At 39.9% G+C, this 20,071-nt stretch overlaps 1 protein-coding gene across 1 annotated transcript in view; it reads right to left on the bottom strand.

Annotated features, from left to right (window-relative positions):
* elfn2a (extracellular leucine-rich repeat and fibronectin type III domain containing 2a) overlaps positions 1–20,071 on the bottom strand; it is a 117,845-nt gene that overhangs the window by 79,154 nt on the left and 18,620 nt on the right. Inside the window, exon 2 of the mRNA XM_041036327.1 lies at positions 2,121–2,199. The gene's annotated coding sequence lies outside the window, so the exon portion shown is untranslated. The remainder of the gene's footprint in view (positions 1–2,120; positions 2,200–20,071) is intronic.

Raw genomic sequence — 20,071 nt, 5'->3', positions numbered from 1 at the left:
ATTGGGACTAACTGGGACGTATCTTTTTATTTATTATTCTAATCACTTCGCTCTTTGCACATGACAATTTGGCTGTGCCCTAGATGTTATCAATCTTCAGCACCCCATGCCTTCATCTGTACCTTATTTATTACCAAACAATGAGTTTATCTATCTGTAAGACAAAACAGGCTAAAAAAAACAGGAGGAGACAGTTAAGACAATGTGTGGGAGAGACAGGGTGATGGTCTGAGGGAGGACAAAAATTCAGAGCCGAGTGAAAAGTATGGAAAGTTTGGCAGCAGTGGAGGAGGGGTCAGTCGAGAGAGTGGAACAGAGAAGAGTGAAAGGGTGAGAAAAGCTGTAAATTGGCTGGAGGAGAGAACGGATGGATGGACAACGTATTAGAGGAACTGAGGAAAACCACTAAAGTCTAAGGTCCAGAAACAGCCGGATTAAAACCAAACCAAAAAACTTCACTCACTGTCCAAATGAGTATTAAGCAACTTTAGTTAATGGACTTAGATCTAAACAGCAGTTTCAAAGCTTGTCTATACAGAAGGTGTTTCTGTAATGTATTTTGTCATCTGTCTAAAGGAAATGTGATGGAACACTTACAATCTATACAGATATCTATACAGGCTTACATTTCATTAGCTCTTTACTGCATAGCCATGACCTGAAGCATATTTCTACACTTCAAGTCTATTTGGCTCCATTTTATGTATATGACTACAGTAATTGTGTAATGGGCTCTGAGTGCCCAGTGCATCCTGAATGGACACTCACGGAGGGCTGAAGCTGCAGCTAATATGCCACTTTCATTACATTTCCAGTGTAGACCCAATGATGGGTTCAATTTTCTATCAGAATCGCCACACACAGATACACACAGAGTAGAAGAAGCTGCTACTGCTATTACTATAGATGACTGTTAGCAGCTACACAAAATGAATAACTATGGAAAGCACATTAACAGCCTTAATTTACATTTCAAATACAGTTTTAAAGAGATAATATAAAGAAAAATCTAAATAAACAAATGAATGAGGATCATTATGATATGTGATATCATAATGGCTCATCACATAGTATTTATCAAACTTTTTATTTCATTCAAAAATGTTGTGAGGATATTGCACAAGTGACCAGGCCATGAGAAAGTTTTGTTAGTAGTGCAATTTCATGATCTTATTTGGTTTGGTACATGGGAGCCTGTTGTAAGGTTGGTTTCATCAATATAAACTGAAGGCAGATGATGCTCTGCACTATCACCACATTTGCTTTGGATAATTATGCACCTCACTGCCCAAATCCCACTTTAACCCCTGGATATTAGCAAGATTGTTACTCCCCCACAGCACACAGCACATACTACATCTGTGGAGGTCTGATAGGTTTGCTGATTAATTCCAGGAATCAGTAATTACCTTGCCAGGTGGTTAAATACCCGACTTTCAAACACCATTGTCGTACACTCTGTTTTGGAAAAAGAACTCCCTGCTTATTATGAGTTGCTGATTGTTTGTCCTCTGGATTTGATTTTCTCCCAATACAGCTTGTAAATGTAATGCTGTGCGGCATACAACATTTGGCAGGTTGGAGCTTCCCCACCTCCAACCGCAATCACAACAAGGCTTGGCGTGGCTTCCGTATATAGATCAGACCCTGCATATAATGGAGTCAGCTCATGCCAATTAGCTAGCTTACTTGTCTTTGATGCAAGAATGTGACAGTGCTGTTTATGTCAATTACAGGCTGCTGTACCTCAAAAAGACTGGTGAAGGAAGAAGCTGCTGTTGTTGCAATACTGACTGCCAAAGAATGTCAAAGTTGACCTAATGTTTCTTTAATAACCGTGTCCTCTTCAGCTAAACTGAATGCAGCAGGAGCTCTCACAATTAGTGGTTTAATTACGGACCCAGGCAGCAGGCCAGTGTTACATAAAGGGGAATTCTGAGACTGTTGTCCAAATTATCAAGCAAAAATTAGCCTGGAAAATTAATTTTTAAACGCTTTTCTTTAGTTGCTAAAGTTACAGCATGAGCTAACTGCTTTATCCAGCAAAAGCACATACTGTAGAAGCAAGGGGTGTAAAACCAAGAGTTTGTATACATGAACCTGTGCGTGTGTTAGCTTACCTGTGTGCATAAAAGCACCTGGGTTTGACAGCATTTGGTAACACCTGGCCTGACCACCAGCAAGATAAGCACTGGCCACCTGCAGCACAAAAACCGAAAACAATAGTCGGTGAGGTGGGAGTTGAAATAGATTACAGGCAGTGCTGAATAAATGGGTCATGAGCTTGGACATAAATAGTGGGACACTGTCCACAAAACAGCAGGCCGTACATTCATCACACAAAAAAAAAAGAACTTAAAAGTTTGACTTTCGACTCTCTTCACATACTGCACAGTGATGTACGTTTTCTGCCTTCTTCAAAGATTGGAAGGGAGGAGGACCACAGATCTATAGAAGGAAGATGGATGGTTGACTGTCAGCCGTCCTCTGTTGGGGTTATTTGAGGAAACAGCTGAAAAGGCTGGCCAGAGAAATGGCTTTAAGACTACAAGTCCTAAAACTCCCATCAGTCATGGTCCAACTTTCTGTTTAGAAAACAACCCAGTTATTCAAATGGAATTAATACTCTGAAAGATTTGCATATGAATATCCATTTTGCCTCTTCATCAATGATTGATAACTTCATATTTTTGAAAGTTAATAGTTCTGTACTTGTTCAAAACAACAAGAAGACATTCTGCTTTTTTCTGAGGAAAAGTCCACCACTCTACACTGTGTTGTGTATGCAATGATCATGCAAGAAACAATAGCAGTTTATTTGGAATAACAAACATGCAGAAGTATAAGTCAGTAAACTGAGCATATTTTGGCTGTACTGTGTTAAAGGAAAAAGAATCAGTTCACTCCCTTTCCTCATTTCCAGTGGAGCTGCTCATTAGCAAATGACACAAGCACTATGGTTGCATTGGGCAGCTTTAACATATATTTGTATTGCAAACATTTAGTTGAGGGTGCAGTTTTTCCTTCCCATGTATAGGTTTTTGCTGCCTTGATTAAAAACTTCTGGCCTTATGGCTGCTTTCTGACTGCTTCAGGAATACCTTTTTTAAAGTAGTGCTACAGATTCTGTTCATGTTTCTTATCAAATGCAGCATAATTATACAAAAGACAAGCTATTTTGGACAAAAGGAAATTGAAGCTGACATCACATAGCAAGCATTTCTTCATGCTTGGAAAGAAAAAAACAAAGTCAACTGAGGGTAAACTAAGATCTGGACCGCTGCTGATTTTTATCTGTTCCTCTGGTTTTAAAATGCTTACACACTGTGCTTGTAAGTCAATCACACTTAGCTTGAGTTACAAGAAATGGAATCAGATTGAGTTTGACTCCCCCTCTCTGCGAAAATGTCACAGCAGGCAGGATGACAGGTTAACAAACCTCCGCCCAATAAATGAGTGACTTGTGAGTCCATATGACCTTTGTTTACAGGCCCATGTTTTAATGGATGCGCTCCGCAAAACCAGACCGGCACAGTGCTGGGACTGTGGGCACAGTTTTCACTCTATCAATCTAAATTCTACACATGAAGCGACATGCACTGTTTGTGCCAACCTGAACTAATGGGTTGAGTGGCAGGAAAGCAAAATGCCTCATGTGCCAACAGGGAGTGATTAGCACAGCATTTGTTACATCCCAGTAAGCACAGATTTGGTGATTTACAGGTCAAGAGACATTAAGGTTATCAGGCTAAATTTGTTTGAGAATGAGAGATTTTTAGATATTGAGGTTACGTAATGTTTGAACAACATTTTGATGACTGTATTTCAATGTGTAGTTAGGGCTTGTTTCACAATGAAACATAGCCACTGAAATGTTAAAACAATAGTTATATGTAACCAAGGCATCTGAAACACTTTGCTTCAGCTATGTTTATTTGAGTTCATTTTTAGCATGGACACTCACACAGTTACAACACTGCTTCTGATGGTCTTCAGTTAAGTTGTGGACTGATACTGTTCTGTCAGTTCACATTGCTGGTTTTAACATTTTCGTTCAGCACAAATCTAGGTCTATTTGAGCCCGGTTTACAAAATTGATACCTCAACACTCAACAGGGTTATCCCTTCATGACTGATTTATGGTCTGTCAGTAAATTTTTAACCAGGGCCCAGTTGTTCAAATATGGCTTGACTAATACAGGCTAACCTCCTTTTATCAGGCTAAGATAATCCTACTTATTCTCATCTAGCTAATTTGGTTCTTTGAAAGCAGTTTGATTTGATAATTCTGGAAGAAGTTATCTTGAATAACAGTGCACTGTGATTGCAGATGAATGAGGTAGGTGTGTTGGAAACTCTCCCAGTATGGGGGGTGAACAATTTTGAGTTCTGAATTTAGTCATTTGTTTCCATGTTTTAGGGTTCAAATGACAAGTTCTCATTTTAACGTATAATTAATTTTGTTTTCTGTGAATAAGATGTGGTTGCACTGAAGATGTTTCCCCTCTGGTTTGGACCAAACAAAACAAACTGTGATCAAAACTTTTCTGATGGATTCTTTTATGCATTCAACATGACTTGGAGCGCTCCAGTATCAGTAAGCCTTCTTATCACTCGCCTGTGTAATTTGTCCCATTAGGATTCTGTCCCTGTAATCCCCAACTATCATCACAGGTGGATGCTTCCTTCCACTTTTCACACAGAAACAAGATAAGAAGTTTGGGAGCGCCTCATCTCTATTTTCAAACACTCTCCTGGCTCCTAAGTGTTCACTGAACAATCAAGATTCTCCGCTGATAGCATTGCCCCAGCCCAGATTTATCTTGATTACCATCCAAAAGCTTGTTTTTCTAATGGGAGTTGGAATTAATTTTTATCTCCCTGCAGAGTGGAACAGCGCAGGTTGGTTGGCTACGGATGTAAAAAAACAAAAATGTTCTGAGACTGAGATGGGGGAAGATGGTGACAGGAAGAGAGAGCCAGGGAGACTAAACAGGAGACATCAGGAACCAAAACGAATGAGATGGGTGACAGAGATTAGAGGGTAACAATCAGAGAGGCAGGCCAAGCAAGGAGCGATTCTTTGAGTTGTGTTTTACTGATTTTTCTCGTTCCCTCCATTTTGTTTTCTTCCTTTGCCGTGAGAGATGTTGTGTCTTGCTGCATGGCTCTCCCGTCAAACCCTTCACATAAAGACTCTTTTGATCGATCTGACAGAACAGCTTTCTCTCCACCTATGCCTTTGCCATCATCTCTCTCTCTTTCATGTGCTCCTCAGTGTCTCTCACTCATCTCCCTCTCATTAAACATTTTTCCAGCTCAGCTTTTACCACTTTTCCTCTCGCAGTTCTCTGTTTCTTGCCAATTTACTGTCTCTCCACCTGGCTCCCCTTCACACCATCTTGTCTCTCACACCACCTTTGCCTCTCTCTTTCTCTGTCAGTTCAATCTGACTCAATCCAGTTTGGTCTGCTGAATGTAATGCTCGATGAGAGGTACTGCTGAACAAAAAAAAAAATCAATTAAAATACAGAAATAATGATTTGGTTCTTTGTTAAGTGTCATTTCAATCTGCATGACTGTCTTTCTTTGGTTTTGCGGACAAATTTTGGTTTGAAACCATTGTTGTGAGAACATTTTGGCATTGTGGGGACATTTGGCTGATCCTCACAACTTCAGAGGACTGTTTAAGGGTTAAAGAGTTTATAAACTCTTCATGGACCTTTTGGACTTTTGAGAACTCTTGTTTTCATTGTTTGAAGTTTGTTTAGTAGCTCCTGTTGTTATCTTGAAGTCATGTTACTCTTGTTTGTTGATTGCCCGTCCCCTCCTAATGTGAATCACCTGTTGCCAATTTACCCCAGTGTATATAAGTCTTATTGCTCCCTGGTCTCTGTTCCTGCTGTAGTTATGTCTGAGTTTGTACCAGCTGTCATCATCTCTGTGCTTATCCCTGTGTTCCTGAGCTCCTGTCTGCACCTTTGATCCTGTCTGTGTTTGCCGCCTGGTTTCGTCTCCTGTGTTGATCCTTGTGTTCCCCTTTGGACTTATCTCTGTTGCCTTGTCCAACCATTAAGAATCCCTGAGTTTGCTTTTGAGTTTGTGTTTCTAAATTTTCCTCCTTTGTGGATGATTTCTTGGTTTTTGCTCAGTTTTGTTTCTTGGCATCATAGACTTCCTTCCAGTGATTTTTGGTTAAATAAAGGATACCGTCAGTCATCAGTCCATCTAGTGGTGTCTGCATTTGGGTCCTTCCCTTGTATTCTTGGCTACAGCCATTATAGCAAAACAAGATTATATATTCAAACTCAGAAAGACATTAACAGATGATTAATATAGGAATTAAACTAAAATCAATATGGAATCATTTGTTGACTCAGTGTCTGATCAGATCACGTCAGCCCTTTTCCTTCTCTTCTTTCTAATATCACCTCCCCACCCTCCTCTGTCTTCATCTGTCTTCCTGCCTCTCTTGATCTCATTTTAATTCAATTTTAGAAGCATTAAGATAATTTGTGTTTGAAGCCTAAATAGAGCATATCATGCAGTTCCAAGTACACAAGCAAACATCTTTGTTCTTTTCCTCTCTTGATCTCTGGCTAATTCTTCATTCCCATCCCTGTCTCCTAAATTATGTTTCTATACAGTAACAGTAAATACATTTTGTCGGAAACATTGCTGTTGGCTGGATCATTCAGAGGCACTATATTTTTTGAATGAATGAATTCATTAAATAAATTTAAATTCATTAAAGACGAGAAACCATCTTCAGAAGAAGTTGACAGGTCAGCTCTATTGCCAGGCAATGACGTTTGTGGTGACCTGGACTGGATTTGTTCAAATGAATGATGAATTTCAATAACACCTGATGCAGTCCTTTTGAGAAAGTTTTCTTTTTACCATATCTGTGTCTGGCACTGAAGTGTGGTCAGGGCATGATGGTAGTTATGGCACATAAACTATAGTTAAGGTTTGGAAACTTTTGATCATACGCTAACCATTATGCATGTCTGTGATGGGACTGAGAGATGTGCTACATGTACATCTAACTCCCCAAGCTTTAAATTACAAATAAACATAAATTTCAAGGTTTGGAATTGTCCAGTGTGAAAGTAATTCCTAGGGATACTAGGGAACTAGATAAGACAGGACTTTTGAGTGTTTATGGACATTTTGAACATTACTCTTTTCACGTAGGTATTTCTTACTGCATGTAAATTTAGGTACTGAAAGTAAAAATAAAGTTGGGTATGAGGTAAGCAGTAGTAGTAGTTTTGGATTTCATCCATGGTTTTATCCACAATTTGTTCCAACAGCAGCAAAGATTATTGTAGGATCAAAAACCAGTATTCCTTTGGGTCATAAACACAGTGCTCCTCTGCTCAATGCTATCAGATGAAGCCAAAGAAAAGTTATGAACAGACCATAAATGATCTATCATCCATCTGTTTGTTGTCTCACATCAATTAGAACCATTGGAAAGCCATTCAAAGGCAGGTCAAAGGACAATGGCAACCACCAGAGTTCACAAGGCTGACAAATGTACACTTAAACTAAACAATAGATGGCCAATAGCAGGAAAACATGGAGCAGCACATCAACAATCTGATCTCAATAATAATTGCTTACAAATAGACACTCCATACATCATAAAAAGACACTCCATACATCATCTATGAATGGAGAATCCATATATTTGAAACCATTACCGCTCTGAAAGACCGAATTGAAAAATCAGAAATCTCAAAATCAGATATTTTGTACATGAGTCTTTAGTTACTTGTATAAGACCAGAACTTACATTAAGCCAAAGAATGCTCCAATGGTATAAAATCACAGTGGATAGTTTGCCATGCTCCAAAAAAGAAAAGTAACATGACAATAAAGACAATAAGTAAGCAACTGGAGTGTGGACCAAAATTTCAGCAAGTTTCAAATGCCAAAAATCATAACATTAGATTTTTTTTCTTTTTTCTATAAATGCATACTCATTAACCTGCAGCTTCTTTGGAGTAGTTGGGGTTCGGCACTTTTTTTTTTTTTTTTTTAGGTCATTTTAATGATTCCCAGCTGTCAAGCAGGATTTTTCCACCCACCCACACCGGTTCCCACATCTTGCCTCTACCTCCCAATCCCTTGCAGGTAGGTGGTTTGCTCAGGACAACAGCAATATGTGTTCCTTTGTAGGAACAGATGTCTTTGGCACTTTGGGTGAACCGTCCCACAATGCACTGTGTAATGGCAGCCATTTTCAGACAGAAAGTCTATAAAAAATGTAAAAAAAAAAGGGGGGTTGGGGCTGGCTGCTACAAGATGCAAACTGACTCTTTAACCTGCCACCATCTGTCACAGCCTGGATCAGCGGAACAACCACCACCTTGGCCTCATAAACACTTTGATTATGATTATGCTTTTTGTAATTAATGGTAGCAAGGCTTTAGTGATGTGCAAAACACAGCCAGTGACAGCGAGCCAGCAAAGTCAATAGAGAGTATGTGAAGTTACAAGAGAGCTGGGTCTATTTTGGACCGGGCTAAGGTCCCTTTCACACTGAGCTTCTATGAACAAATGAACGAAAGCTTTCCATGGCAAGAGTAATAACCAAGGATGGAGCACACGTTATAGCTCATAGTGTATACGAAGCAGGAAAACAGGACACAGTAAGTAGAAAACTGCTTTGGTTTGAATTTGATTCAAACCGTGTCAAATAAAAAATTCAGCAGTCTTCTGGATGTTTATACCTGGCTGTGTAAGATGATGACACAGATCATCCCACGCCTCGCAAGCAGAGGACCCCCGGGTTAATAAGGCCTGCATGTAGACTGTGGATGAGTAATTTTGCTCTAAACCGTAAACTGAGCGTGTGATTGAGCGAGAGTGAGGGCAGCATGTACGAGCGAGATGCAAGGAACAGTTTGTATGGATGCTGATGAGATCTGTTAGATGTAATGGGAACCAGTGACCCAGTAAAACCATCGCTGCTGGGTGGATCAATACACAGTGTGACAATTGAAAGCAGTGTGCTTTCGTATGTCTGTAACACAGCCACAACCTTCCCAAGCCTGTCCACCTTCATTCTATATCATCTATTCATACTCTTGCCATCCTCTGTTTCTTCACCCCTTTCATCTCCGCTACCTACTTCACATTTTTTTCCACCTTGTCTCCTCTTTCTGTCTGATTCCACTCTTTACATCTTTAAATGTTCTCTACCTTCTGTCCATCCATCTCCTATCCTCTCATCTCCCCTTCCTTTAACCTCCATTTCATCTCCTCCTCCAAATCCTGTCCACCACTTTGTATGTCACTGATCTCCCTCCATCCCTCTTTTTCCAGCAGCCTCCTTCAATAAACCTCCAGCTCCACTCCCATCTTCTCCTCTCCCTCCACCCTCTTCTTGGCCCATTCCCTCTCCAGTCGTGACTGAAATCCCTCTCTCTAGCTCCGCCTATCTTCCTTCATTTTTCTTCCACTCCTTTACCTTCGTTTGAGAACACGACTGGCACGACTCTCTGTCCAGAGGGAGCCGGCTGTGAGACCTCAGGCCGTATGCTACAAGAGGAGAGGGGGGAGGAGGGGGAAGTAACAGAGACGATGGGAAGAGAAAAGAGGGATGGAAAGATGGAAAGAAGAGTGCAAACATGGTAAACGAAGTGGGTAGAATGGAGGAAGCATGAGAAGAGATGAGAAAAAAACCTAAATTGATAAAAATAAGAATGAAAGGATGGAAAATGTGGGAAGGACATGGAAGGATGAATGGAAAAGGACAAGAAGTGGGAAATTAAACACCAGTGAGGCAGCAGCTAAAGGTGGGAAATGTAATGAAGCTCTCACACGCACACACAGAGTTCACAAATGCTGTCACTTCATTAAATCTCCTCGCTCTCGAGGTCTAAATGAGGTTGCGCACCAAGTCCATTTTTCATATCCGTTTTTATCCATTATCTAAAGAACTGAGTCGAACGTCTTCCCTTATTTTTTTTTGTAATTCTCTGGCAAAAATTACCACAAAAATTGTAGCCCTTAATCAGCAATAATTCCATTTTTATCCAGGAAGAAAGGAGTTTCACAAACTGAGAGTGTAGATGTAGATTCCTTTCAAGATCTACTTTCTGATGTCAAGAGCCCAGTTTGATACTTTACTAAAAATGCTGCAAGTGTGGCCCCGCTGATCCTGATAAGTAGCTGGCAGTATAACACACTGATATTGCCTCAAGGAACATTATCTTAAAAAGAAAAAAAAAAAAAGTTTCTCTCGTAGGAGCTTGCATCTCATACAAGTTAATTCATAAACGCAGAGGGACAAATATAATGTAGCTGGTGTGAAAACACCTTAAATACTCTCAACTCCCTGGTCTTCATGAAGATGGAAGTACCAAATCACACACAAACACCTCTAAAATAAAACGTGTAATCTTTCAACACCTCACACAGATTTTTTCCTCATTCACCATAGTTAGTAGACACAGTTTCACTAACTGTGTTAAAATCAGTCTAGTTTCTGTTCCCCTTGCACTCCAGAGAAGCACAACCAGACTGTCATCTCTCTCTAAGCCATTAGCTCTGGTGGGGGCAGAGTGCGGCAACACAAGCCATGACAACAACAACAGCATTTAAACGCACACATACATACACAGGCTTCATACTTGAACAGCCCTGATACGTGTGTTCAAACGCTAACGAAGCAATTTATGAGCCGTGACTCACAAACACTTCCAGACACGTGTGCACACGCGCTGTGAACAACGAGGCCACTGCATTGTCACCACGCGCAGTGGCCTTGTTGCCTGGTAACAGAATTTCCTTAACAAAAATCATTTCTTTGAACAAAGTGATAAGAAGATAGAGAGATGCCTAAAAAAGGTGGGGGGGCAGAGGGATGGATAAAGAGATAAAAGTAAAAAAAGCAGCGACTGAGCCGAATGCAAAAGACTAAAATTTGAAAATAATCTTGAGTGAGCAATCAAAAGTTTGTTTTAAAAACTCATTATGGTGACAGAAAACAGACTGAGGAGAAACAAAAGAAGAGTAGGCAGCGACTTCTGATTTAAAAAAAAAAAAAATGTAATGAGTGCTCTACACACAAAGAACTGCATCACTTCCAAATGATCTTGGTCTAATTCGAAAACAAGTATACATTTACTGACACAGTGCTATTCAAAGCAGCTTCAAAAGAAACAGTTTCAGTTGAGATTTATTTTCTCTTTAATGAATGGAGCATCTAAATTAAACACTCAAATGGCCCTTTGAAGCAGCAAGGACTGTCTGAAATATCATCTCTTTCTAAATGTCCTCATTCACAAGGTCTCACCGTGGTCCTCACAAAGATAGAAATGCAAAAACACGCACACACGCCGTAACCACAGAAGTACAGAGACTAGTGGTTGAACTGTTTTCTGGCAGCTGCATAGACTTTGATTGATTTCTCATTAAAACTGATTCAAAACTGTGGTTTTGTATCGATTTGGTTTTGACGCTGTGCCAATTTTATGATAATCTTTTTTAATCCTTGCACCCAAAACACACCCGCTCATGCAGATATCCATACATACAAACATACACATCACATTGCAGACTGCTTTTTAGTGGATGAAAATCACACCACCTTACTAGCATTTAAAGTATCCAACTCATTATTTTACTCAACAAACATTCACATCCCTTGGGAGACATTATAGTGCACGAGCTTTAGTCCTGACCTTTGCACACACATTCCCACACGCACACAAATTAACAAGGTGCTTCCTATAAATTTCAAGTCTCACTGTCTTAAAGTTATTCTCCAGAGCCGACCTGGGAGCCCCAGGGGCAGGTGACCTCTCCACAGCCCTCCAGTCCTTTTCCATCATGACCCCATTACTCTCGGGGCCAGTGGTCTTTGATTGGGTCAGAACATCCAGTCTCACTAATTGGCTATCTGGCACAACAGATGACTTTTAATTGATTTGGACGTGTGGTAATTGGAAGTCTTTGGGAAGCAACAGTTCACAAACTCAACAAGGAATACCAGGGGGAAGAGAACAACGAGGGAGAGAATAATAATTATGTGGATGGTGTTACTCTAAAGGGCACCGGTTTGATTCCACAGACTGGTTGGAGGATGTGTGTGGGGAAGAATGGAGAAGTGGCTCATTTCTCACTTTTAAGCATTGTGTTTAAAGTGGTATTGAGCACAGCATTTAATCCTTTGGTGTACCAATGGTGCAAATTAAAGAATTCATTCAAGTAGTTCTCCATATGAAATGACACAATACGTGATGCATCCATGCCCTTCAGAACAACACAGAGGTGTGATTTCTGGGGTTCAGCTGTCTCCAAGAAATGAAAGTTATACTACCACTTTGCAAAAACAAACACATTTTGTTAGAAATGCAATGCCACTCGGGTTACATTTATCAACATAGAAAATACATTTACTAGGAAAGTTGAAAATATCTGATTATTTTTTATGGGTATGTTTAGGCAACTCAAAGTGCTTGGCTAAGGCTAGAGAAAGTTTGTGATCTTGGTTAAATACGGCAAAAACTCAACAGTAATCTGAAGCAAAACAAGACTTTTTATACCAAATTTTTTCCCCTTCTTTCTGTTTTAATACAGTATCATTGTTATTTTTGAGAAGCGAGTGTGGGGTGTATGATATACATATATTTGTCCATTCCTAATTTATGTACTGAATGAAAGGACTGGAAATAAATATGGTATAGTGTTGAATTTGTGTACTTATTAGTTGATGTTTCCTTCTGTTTCTGTACTTACAGTTCATTAAAAAAACAAAAAAAACAAAACAAAAGGGATGTCACTCATTTGAGAATTAAAATGTTTTTAAGTTTGTGCTTCATAAAAGTGCAGGTTATTTTTAACAACTGCTCAGTCCTTGATCCTTGATTTTTCAAAGCACACCATCCCATACGTCGACAATAGTCAGAGTAAAGAGTGGTTGGCATTTGGCTGACAGATGGCTGACATATCCTTTTAAGTATCTGACACTGATGCAGGAATTATATCATGTTTCTTGTTTCTCTGCCTCTTTTTTCCTCATCCATTGTAAAACTATATGCCAGAACAAATTTAAAGCAATCAAGGGAACACTGCTATCCCCGTGGTTGGATAAAACAGAAAGCAGAGTGTCATCTGTAAATTACTCCTTCAAATTCAATCTGAGCTACAGCCTCTGATTTGGATTACATTTGCATTTTAGTCATGAAACAGAAGCTGTTATCTACTGTACAGCTGATTACAGTATGTGTAACCAGTAAACACATCCAAACTGATTACAATTAGGGCAACAACTGAATCTGCATAAGTTCTTTCATAACCAACATTACGAGGAATTATTGGTGAGGAGAGCAAGAGTTAGATACACAACATCCTGGCAAGATATGGAACAAATACTCGTGCTTCCCTAAATTATTCATGTATGTAAAAGATACAGTGTTCATTGAAATGAAGATGAGTTGAGAGGCCAAGGGAAGTCCAGGTGAAAGTGCCAGAAAGAGTTTTTAACCTTATGCTCAAACATAATGACCAATTCTCAGTAACTAAAATATGGGGTATGTTTACTCCATGTACATTCAGTGGGGTTCATTTCAATATTCAAAACTTTACTCACTTTGATTTGCTTACACAGGGTAGAATAAATTTACTTGAATTGGAATAGGTGATGTGCTTCTGGTGACTTTGTCAAATCAAGACCTCCACGGCGTTCTTGGACAGTCTGTGAGTGTGAAGCAGTCAGGATAAAAATCAGCACCTCCGTGGTATGATGGATTGAACCCTTCAGTTTTGGGAGTAAGGTGCTGCCCCAACTGAAGTGGTCTTTCTAAGGCGCTTGTTCACAAAATTGTGTAAGACAAATGAGTGGCCAAGATTAGCTTCCTGCTCAAGGTGGCTGGAATCACCCTTTGGGACAGACTAAGGGGTGTGGACATCCACCAGCAGCTCAGTGTAGAGTGGCTGCTCCTTCGCAGCGACAGATGTCAGCTGAGGTAGTCGGAGCACCTGATTATGATATTTCTTGGATGCTTGCCTTTGGAGATTTTCCACATATGGCCTGGGGGAAGACCTCAAGATAGACCTGGAACACAGCTGAAGGATTATATACTCCATTTGGCCTGGGATAGCCTCTGGTTCCATGGTGACCAGGACCCAGGTGAGAAGCAAAAATGGATGAGTCCATAAGGACTGCTGCCTGGTTGATCAGGAGTGATAACCAGATTGGATCCTGCTACAGCTAATAAATAATAAATTATGTTAAGAAAACATTCTGTAGATGTGATCCAGTGATGCTTAATTTAGACTTTCTCTCTTTCTCTGCCCTCTAATTGGTAATTGGTATGAACATCACACAGGAAGAGCATGGTATCAGCGAAATGGATGCAGAAACATCAATATGATGCAATAAAGCAAAATCTGGATGACAAGTGACCCAATATCCAAACTTCTGCAGCCGCTTGTAAATTCAGCATGGCTTTATTTAAAAGCCATGGTCACTTATCACTGGGCAATGTGTAAACACATTAACTACATAAACACAACAAAGTAAACGTCTTCTTCGCCTTAGAGACACTGATGACAGAAACAAAAAAAAAATTGCAAAATTTTAAACGAGCTAAGCTAAAAGACAAACAGGAAATTTAATGACAGTAAATGCAAATACAGAAACACTCCCCAACAAAGATATGCAAATGTGTGCACGCTGAAAAACACATACAGTACATACACACAGATGCTCGCACACAGACACATACACACTGGAAAGATTAGCTTTGTACACACTATGGCACAATCCTCTTTGAGGGACTTAAACTTTCTCATTACACGTATACATCCGGATTTCTTTCCAGACGCAGGGAGGATGATTTTTTTTGTGAGAAAGGAAAAAAGATAAAGGCGAGACAGAAAGAAAGCAAGAGAGAGCGAGGAAGAGTTCAGAAATGAAGAGAGAAAAAGATGGCTTAGAGAGGAGTGGTATAAAAAAGGGAGAACGCGTGATAGAAGACAAGGTGAGACACAGGATGAGAAAGAAGTGAGGGAGAGAGGATGGGAGTGTTGAAAAGGAGGAAGCCATACAAACAATGAAGAGGAATGAACAGTGTGGCTGAGTGTGAGTGTGTGTTTGTGTTTGTGTCACCCTGACATACAAAGGAGACTGGAAGGTAATCAGGCGTATGGCAGGTGCAGCACAAGGGGAATAATAATGGGCTCACACACTTAAAAATAAACTTGCGCACGCACGCACACACACACACACACAAGCGCACACACATACAAACTGTACAATACGTGCTGAAACACAATAAGACATACTGATATCAAAGACGAATGCAGGGCTACAAACACACAGTGTTCATTTATTCTGTGCTGTGAGCAGATAAGGATGTGGTCTCGCTCACAAGATCAGAAAGGAAGACAAGCTGATTTGGGATCGCTTAGAATATGCCGAGTTTCTGCATTCTTCCACAAATGGATAACAGACGTCTTTAAATCTCTTTGTCCGCGTGGGATTCCGCTTCTGTTGAACTGTTCGAGAATTCAAGATTCTGAATTTGTAGTTTTCTTGGCCTAATTAAAATCAAGTATTTTCCCTTGCTATAGCAAATGGGAAGTTGTACCACATATCAATAAGTAAAGGGGAATGGAGGGACATCTTTTTGTTTCTGTTTTATGTTTTCCACTGGTGGATCACATCTAATTTCAAGCACTCCATTTCCACCAACTGCTGGGTGGGGATGCAGCATAGGTTAAATGCCAGTTGACATCACATGTCATCAGTCTATCACATCTAATTTGTGGTGACAAAGATTAAACTGCTATGATGTTCTGTCAAACTTCCTCACATCTCTCCATTCACGTATTCTCCGTTACAAACACACACGTGCACGAACACATATTTCCGTGTCTCATGACTCAAAGACCTTCTGAGCTAGGTCAAAGAAGTACTGTGCTGCTATGGCAACTGTGACGCTGACACCAGACTTGTTTCCATAGTACCACAAATTAAAACCGATCATGCTGTAAATGCTGAAATGTTTAAATGAAATACATTAATAACCCAAACATCCCACCTTCAGGTTACAGAGAGGAGAAAAATACCTCCAAACATTTCATACCCTGGGACAGTTTGCGTTCACGTTGCTGGGTAAACACATTCACAGCCAGGGTGGTCGCATCAAGATATCCCTCTATAGCGGATTAAATTTTTCATTTATAACATATGCATGTTACAAATTTTACGCATGGAGTTCAGTTTACTTGCTGCAGAGAGTACTGCTCAACCAGTGAAACCAGCCAGAGGTTTGATTTCTAATGTGGGTGAGGAAGGAGCTTTCTACAGTCTGAGAAAATCTGGACTTTTAACAGAAAGCCTGTGCTACAAACTGAGGTATGGATTTTGATTGATTGATTATGGGAAATATAGTAACCAGTGTTTTTGGAGCTTGACCCATACCATCTAAAGGGTCTCTTGTGTAAGTGGAGCACTAAATCACAGTATCCCTTGAACAGCCAGCAACCGAAATATGGAGAAAGGCTACCTAAACAGGAAACGAGGAATCATAAGCTGTTAAAACCTGTAGGCGTTTTGTTGATCATGTGAAGAATTACAATATGCAGGCAATGGCTAGCATTGTTGTAGCTATGAAATGATACTGAGTCATGGAGCCAGTTTTCATGTTTTGTACCAACAAACACAATTTCACTTGACCTACTGAAAAAGAAACCAATTTTTTTTTTCATGCATCTCATACATGGACGGTGGGCAGATATGATTTCAAGGCTACAAGATCAAAAAAACTGTTACAATAGTGGAAGTTAATGGAGACCAAAATAAAATAAACACAAGCTGCTCAGATTTTATTGGCCTGAATGTTTCTGCCCGTGGTAACATTTTTAATATTTATAATAATTGCCACAACGCACTTGTTTCCCATGTGTAGTTGCCACGACAATCCGCCTCAGTTGAAATGTTTTATAGTTGAAGCTGCCTACTCACTTTCTCTTTAAGATATTCTGGGTAATTTGTGCAAAAATATTTAGATGTATTTACATTGTTTCTGTGGCCTGGAGATGAATTCTATTGATATTGTGATTTTGATCTCTCCTGCTGCTTGGTAAATAGTCTATCAGTGGCTCTGTGGTGCATTTAGACTTGTAAACATTTTAAGGCCTGCACTTAAAGAAATCTATGTCAATCTACAGGCTTATGGAAATCTGCATCCTCTTAAATAAAGTGGATTCAGATCAGGGGTTTCAGTAGTCTGATTAACCACTCAAGGTTAATGTATTTGGAATAACAATTTGGCTTTTTGACGGGTTTCAGTGGATTAAAATGTAAGTCAACACCAAGATGACAGTGTAGGTGTTTGAAAAGAAAAGAAAGAAAAAAGAAAAATAAAGCATTTTCAACCTATTCATCTTGAGGGGTTGGGCTCATGCTCAGCAAAACACCCTGCTTTAAATTCAGAACATTACTCTTACTCCCAGTTGGGAGCCTTAAAGTACAACTCCAGTCTTCTGCTGGTGGACACTGCGAAGCTCCGCTGGGACAATTAGCAGCTGAAGGAGAAGAGAATGTGTCTCATTAACTTTCACTTGATAATTGGCTCCCATCTTGTTTGGGATATGAAATGGCAACTTTCCTTTGTGATGCCCCCAGTACACTGCATGAGCCTTCTACTATTAAATGGATTCTCTTAAAAAGGTTATTCTAGGCACATCCATGGATGTAATTTGGAAGCACGCTCATTAGGGAGCACTGCCTGTTTGTTATACATAATTGAATTTTTTTATGCTCCAAAACCAGGAAAGAAAGAAAAAAAAGTTTAGTCACCAGATTTTCTCCAAAGATTTGCAACTTATTATGAAATTTTCTCACTCAGCTCAACATTTTTGAAAACTGTGCCTCCCAAGGCTCCTCTGTCTGCCTAGTTTAGTTTTGCGCCCAGCTGTGCTTCTTTTCAATGCAATCTTGCATGTTAATGTTCAAAGCTAAAGCAAATGATAGCCGGCTGTCTGCATTAGCATGTGCCTTCTATTGCATACTTACATGCAGTTTAAAATAATATGATCAACGGTTGACAAGTGTGATTGAACCATTTTTGACATAACCTGATGGCTGGTAACGTCGCCACCTTTGGTTTCGCTCATAGTCATTCAGAGCGATGTGAGACCTTTGAATAAGCTGAATAACAAAATCTGACATGTGGTTTGTAATGCAGGGGTCTGGACAGAGGCTAAAACGCGAGGTTTGTACAGAAACCTCGGGATTCATTGGTCCACCAACTCCGGAGTGAAAGCAAAGGCTGAGATGTGTGCTGCAGGGATCTAAATGGGACCGTATTGAGCTAATAAGGCATAGTATGGTGATTTGAGAGAAGACTCTTGTGCCTCCCAGGCTAATTATCCAGGTCTCAGTATGTCTGAACCTTTCCTTTTCCTCTCTGTCAACCACTCTAAGTCTCTTCTTCCATTTCCTGCTTCTGGCCATTCTATTTCATTGCTTAAGTCTTTTTCCATTTAGCTGCTGCCTCAGTGTTACTACTCCCCTCTCATTTCTGTCTTTGCTTCCACTCTAAATTCCCCTACCTATTCTGTACATTCTTCTCTACCTCTCTTTATGATCTGTCTACCTTTTTCTGTATGTCTGTTTGGCCTATTATGCCTCTAAGGAATTGTAGGAATTTCAATAGGGTTTTTGTTGAACTGTATATGTCTGAAATGCCCCTGTTACTAAACAGGCTGATGGACTGCTGCTACTGTTATTGCAGATAAAAAGTGCTTTGTCTCTTGCAAATTTCTTTACATCACTGGAGGTTATGTTTTGTAAACAAATGCTATTCGGGTTGCTTAGTTTGCATCAAATTATCAATCATTAAATAAGTTGTTCAATCACTGACCTGCCGAACAGCACACAACTGATGCAGTACACCATGTTTTGTCTGTGGCTTCGAACACCATTACAAATCTCTGTTTCTGAAGTGTAATTGTTTTCCAATCTTATAAAAGTATGTTTAAGGTTTAGTTAGGCACCAAAATGTCTTGGATAGGATTAGGGAAAGATTTTTGTTTAGGTTAAAATTAGTACTTAATTGGTAAGTACAGACTGACTCCAAAGAAAAAGCAATAAAACCCTCTAGATAACTGGGTTGTGCATAATCATCCAATATCAACTGTCTTTTCTGGAGACAGGGTTGGTTGCCTTGTGTGCACTTTGGTCACATTATTTGCCAGGATCCAGTGGATAAACCAACCAAATTTCCTACAAATTACATTTATATGCAACTGTTTACAGGGAGACAACTCATTTCTGAGAGGCAGATAACGCCCACTTGATTACGATTATCTTCATGTTGCCTGTGATGTTTTACAGGCTGTAAAACATTGACTGCTAACAGTGCTCAGTTGGTTATCACTTCAACATGTGTGTGGCAACTAAACTATGTTTTTTTATAGAATATTGTTGTGGTTAAAATGTTTATACAGTATACTGATATTTTACAAGACACCAACTCCACTTAGACCTCCACATCCTTTTCACTACGTAAATGTCACTCCTCTTCCTGCACTGACATTGACCATTGCCACTGAACATAAATATTTAATGCTGAGTCGTTGAGTAATTGGTGAGTGACAGGACTGGATTTCTCTCTTGTATCTAAGATTGAAACCCTTCTCAACTTGGTCTTTTTCCTGCTCTTCCTCCTCGTTCCCTCTCAGAATCTTAAATCCACCATTCTCAGGCTGGCGCTGGCTCTCTCTTTCTCTCTCTCTCTCTCTTTATCATTGTTTCCCTCTGTCTTTCATTAATTCATGCTCCCACAATCCCTACAGCTCCTTCCTCCCCTTTCGTTTTCCTTCGCTTGTCCACTCCCTGCGGTCCCCATTACAGAGGAGAACAGAGTGTGTTTCTCCCCCTCAGGGCAGCAGTGATCATGTGCTGTTAAACCTTGGAGCCAAGAACAAAGCTTTACATGTCCACACGTACACACATTCTGTATTTAAAGGCATGTGAATACACACAAAAACACAAGAACTGTTCGTTTTTGTGCGTCCTTCACATGCTATGCACATACAG

The sequence above is a fragment of the Toxotes jaculatrix genome, chromosome 4 (assembly GCF_017976425.1).
Source record: "Toxotes jaculatrix isolate fToxJac2 chromosome 4, fToxJac2.pri, whole genome shotgun sequence".
Lineage (NCBI taxonomy): Eukaryota > Metazoa > Chordata > Actinopteri > Toxotidae > Toxotes > Toxotes jaculatrix.
Note: the sequence above shows the minus strand (reverse complement) of the source record. Positions and strands in the feature narration are given on the sequence as shown.